Genomic DNA, 5,078 nt, shown 5'->3' with positions numbered 1-5,078 from the left:
CTCTTTAAGTTTAAATCAGGTCCTTTCTCTTTAACTTCTGAATTTAAGCTGTAGTAGAGATGTTTCTCTTCTATAACTTATCAATGAATTTTAAAAGTAGTCAGATTAAAAGATTGTAGACTGTTTCATTCTTTATCAATTCAATAATAGTAAGATATAATATAAGAAGCTTATAATCTTCAGTGTTAGTTCTCTGTAAGAACTCAGGTTTTCTTTCATCTTCTATACTGAGTTATGCAGCTGTCTTATCAGCACTGTTCTCATGCTTTAGAGAATCTTAACTCTCTGCAGCTAGCTTCTTCTGTAGTGATGATAGAGATTCTTTTATAGAATTCTTCTTCTTATTAATAATATTATAATCAGATTATCTAAACAGTGTATTGACAGAGTTAAGTCAATCAGAATAGTATTAGATATAGAAATTATACTCTGAAAGTAGCTTCACTCATCTGACTTAATATTCTGTCAAGCTATTTATTATTAAGAAGTAATACAGATTTATATAATCAGTGAAAACTTACACTGAGTATTTACTACTCTGAAGATAATATCATCAGATCTTAAAGAATTCAATAATTACTAATATCTCTTAATTATGAGTATTATATCTTCTCTGTATAAGTGATAACTTCTTGAAGAAGAAGGTCACTGATCTTCATTTACAGTATTTTATAAACTCTGTAAAAAAGTCTTCTCTTACAGATATTTTATTATCTATATTCTCAGAGTTTATTATTCTCTGATTCTTTCAATATTGAAAAGTCTCTGATATTAACTATGAAAAGATTTCACAGATTTCATTTCTGAATACATTAGTCTCACACTGACTGAGTAAGTTGAGATTAAAGTGATTCAGTATTATGATATCTGCAAAAGCTTGTTTCAATTCTGTAAATACTCATATAATGTTTTGAGTGAGAGTAAATGATTCAGTTTTTCTGTCTTTAACACTTCTCTTTAACAGATCTGTAAGAGAGGCAGTAATCTGTAAATATATATAGATAAATTATCTGTAGAAATTTATAAATTCTAGAAATATCTGTATCTTGCAGTACATTCACAATGCTGATCAGTTCTCAATAATAGAGACTCAGCTTCTGTTTATTGAAATGCTGTTCATCTTAATAATATAATTCAAGAAATCAATCTCCTGCAGGTAGAATAAGCATTTTTCAGTGTTTGTATAGAGTTAATACTGTCTTAAGTGACTTAATACTTCTTAAATATGAGTATCATGTTCTTTCTTCATTTTCAAGAGAATTAGAATGTTATTCAAGTATACTATGCAGAAGATATTAACAAGACTCTATAGTATCTTATTTATATAGATCTGAAAGATGACTGAAGTATTATAAAGATTAAAAGATAAAACAAGATATTTAAAATTACTGTACTTAATATAAAAAGCTGTTTTTTAAATATTATCTTTATTAACTCTGATTCTATAATAAATATTCTGTATATCAATCTTTGAGAATATCTTTTACTTTAGATAATCAATCAATCATCTCATTAATTAATGATAATAAGTAGTAATTCTTAATTATCATCTTATTAAGATCTCTGTAGTCTATATATAGATATAGTCTATCATTCTTTCTGAGTATAAAGAGTATGAGTATCTCTGCTGAACTCTTTAATAAGTGTATTCAGTTCTTTGATTGCACTTTCTCAAGATATTTATATAGAATATTTAATTTCTTTATAGATAAGTTATAAAGAGATCTGTATAGTACTATTATATTATCTTCAAGATAAATCTTATATTATATCTTAATATTAGAAAACTTTACTACTTCTCTTTCTGAAAAGACATTCTTATAGTCTGTAAAGAGATATTATATATATCTGTCTTTAATAATGAATACTGCTGCTAATTTTATAGCAAGAGTGATAACTTCTTTATTTATTCTCAAGTTTCAGTCATCTGCTATATAGTATATTGACTTTATTCTTTTCTTAAGATTCTTTTAATAAAACTCTTCAGATTTCTCTATCACTGTCTTTTTCTTAGTGAGATGATATTATCACATCTGAGTGACTCAGTCAATGAGAGAGTTATTTTCTCTTAATTATAAAAGATTTAGAATAACATTCTTATCTATAATATTAATAGTATAAAGAAGCAGACTGCTCTTCTTAAAGATTTCTTCTAAGTCTGTGATTATACACTTTACTTGAATTATGTTAAAATAATAATACTTTATTTCATTGATAAATTTCATATAATCTGACAGATCTATCTTCTTTCAATTCTTTATTAAAGAAAAGAAATAGAATATGAAGTTAATATCTACTCTGAAGTTAAGTAGATATCTCACTGATATCTCTCTATATAAGATATACATTGTGATTATAACATGAACTCAGAGATATAAGAATTATTAATTCTTTATTTCTCTCTCTTCTTTATCTTTCACAGATATATTTATCAGAAGAGAAGTTAACTTTAAAAAAATATCTTCTCAGTTTCTTCTCTTCTTTAGCTTCTTATAATTACTAGTATAGTAATCATCAGCTCTGTAGTTAAAATAAAAATCTTTATTAAATTTTTTTTAATATTTCTTCACAGTGAGTGAAGAATTAGAATACTTGAAATTCTTCTTTATTTTCTTTATACTGAAGTTATTACAGTGCTGTTTAAATTCTGTTATTAATTACTTAGAAGAGATTTTATTAATCTTTTTCTCAGAGTATTAATTATTTAAATAAATCTGAGAAGTTAAGTTAATAAGCTCAGTATAATTAATTGATAAACTCTGATACTGTGATATTATTATCTATATCTTGTGAGTCAGCTTTATAAGATAAAGCTGTGTCTTTAATTGATTCAAATTATTAGTTAATTTCTCTCAATATTCTTCAAATCTTGTATTGAAATTGAAAGAATTCTTATTATCTTATTAATATAATAAGTTGAATTACTATACTGCTGTGAAGCTACAGTTGTGATAATCTTTGATTTAGTTTAATAGAAAGTTCTTGAATTCTTCTTAAGTTATAATAGTATTGATACACTCAAGCTCTCTCTTCTTAATAACTCAAGTAGTCATAGAGATATCTTTAAGAAGATTAATAATATATATTACTCATATCTCATAAGTATTAAACTAACTCAGATTAAGATGAAATTTCTGTTTAAGAGTACAGATAAAGTTGTGAAATTCAGATAATATATTTCTCTTATAATTCAGAGAAGCTCTGATCTTAATCTCTCTATCTCTATAATAGATATAGATGTGTAGAGGCTGTAGTAATAACAGAGTAATTAAAAAGCTTATATCAAAATATATAGTAAGTTCAGAAATCTTGAATTTCTGTTAAAGTAGAGATATATATACTCTAGAGAATAATGTGAAATTTCTCTCAGAGAGTGAGATTGAGTTAGTCTCAGTATAAGTATATAAGATTATATCAGTCTGTTAATAGAGCTTGACTGATTCAAACTTATAATCAGATTAAGTGATTTGAATTGTAATATAATAAAACTAAAGTGATAACTAGTTAGTGATATTATATAGAGATAGTTATTTAAGAAGCTATATAAGTAAGCTTAACTATCTTACTTAAATAGTGAGCTTATGAGCTATAGAATTATTGTAAGAATATCACAGATACAGTACTTAGTATACTAAGAAGATTATATAAGAAATACAGTAACTCTTATATATCTTTCAGTAGAAGAAAAACAAATCACTGACTTCTTTAATAAGAAGTCAGTATCTAGCTATTCTATATAGATAATAAGTGAATACTCTTCTCTTATTTCATGAGTGAGAATAGCCAGAGTGATATCTCAGTAATGCCTTACTATTAAGAAAGAGTAATCTGCTAATCTTATATAGAAGTGAGATTCTCATATTCATCAATTGAATCTTTCTATAATATATTCAAATAATGTCATAGAGTGGTTGGAAACCGGTTTGAATGAGATGAAATCATTCTCATGAAAGTGATGAGCCGTGTGAAACCGCAACAGAGTCTTGGCGCGACCGGAAGCGTGACAATAATAGAGAAAGTAGAAAGTGAAAGAGATAATAAGAGAAGAGTAGAGATAGAGAGTGAAAGTAATGAAGAGTATTACAGAGTAATAGAGATAATAGTGATAATAGAGAAGATAAGAGAGTAGAGATAGAGAGAGCTGCATAAGCAGTAAAGTAAGTATAAGTGAGTCTTTTCCCCGGGGAATGAATGCTAAGAGAGAGCAGGTTTAAACTCTGTGAGAGTTATCTTAATCACAGCTTTCACTGTTAAGTTATAAAACAGTATCAGAGACTTTCAGATATACTATAATAAATTATTATTAAGCTTAAGATATTTATCTCAGAGATTCTCAGACACTAATTCTCACTGATCTTAGAGTTAACAGCTTCTCAGACACTTTAAGTTATTATTATTATTATTATTATTCTTCCATTATACTCATATGCAAGCAGAGCTTATAATGAGTCCTTGCGTGATGTTAAATACAGGTCAAGTGTTGATTATAGAGGAGAAAATACAGGTGTTGAGATCATGCCAAGATAACAAGAACATAGGAAAATACAAAGGAGTGACAATTAGATACATGCGATAATAACTTCCCAGCCCAGGAACATAGAGCAATTCATTGAAGCGATTTGTACACCTCTGTATTTATTAGAAATCTGAGGTGCTTGAGTTCTGGATTTAATGTATTCTCTGCGGGTTTCGAACCCACGCGCCTTGGTTTCCCACACCAAGGTACTACCAGGTGGCTGCATTAACCATTCAGCCACCGGGGCGACACTTTAAGTTAGATCAGTACTAAAGTGATTAAGATCTAGAATATCTGTAGAATAGTGAATTATTATTAAACTTAACTAATGTAACATGGCAGAACTGAAGTAATTACTAGTCAGTAGTATTATATAGAAGTAGTTGTTTAGAAAGCTGTATAAGTAAGCTTAACTATCTTGCTTAAATAGTGAGCTTATAGACTACAGAGTTATTGTGAGAATATCACAGATATAATACTTAGTATACTATAAAAATTATATGAGAAATGTAGTAACTCTTATATATATTTCTGTAGAAGAAAAATAAATCACTAATCTCTT

This window comes from Blastomyces gilchristii (genome assembly GCF_000003855.2).
Source record: "Blastomyces gilchristii SLH14081 genomic scaffold supercont1.8, whole genome shotgun sequence".
Taxonomy (NCBI): domain Eukaryota; kingdom Fungi; phylum Ascomycota; class Eurotiomycetes; order Onygenales; family Ajellomycetaceae; genus Blastomyces; species Blastomyces gilchristii.
Note: the sequence above shows the minus strand (reverse complement) of the source record.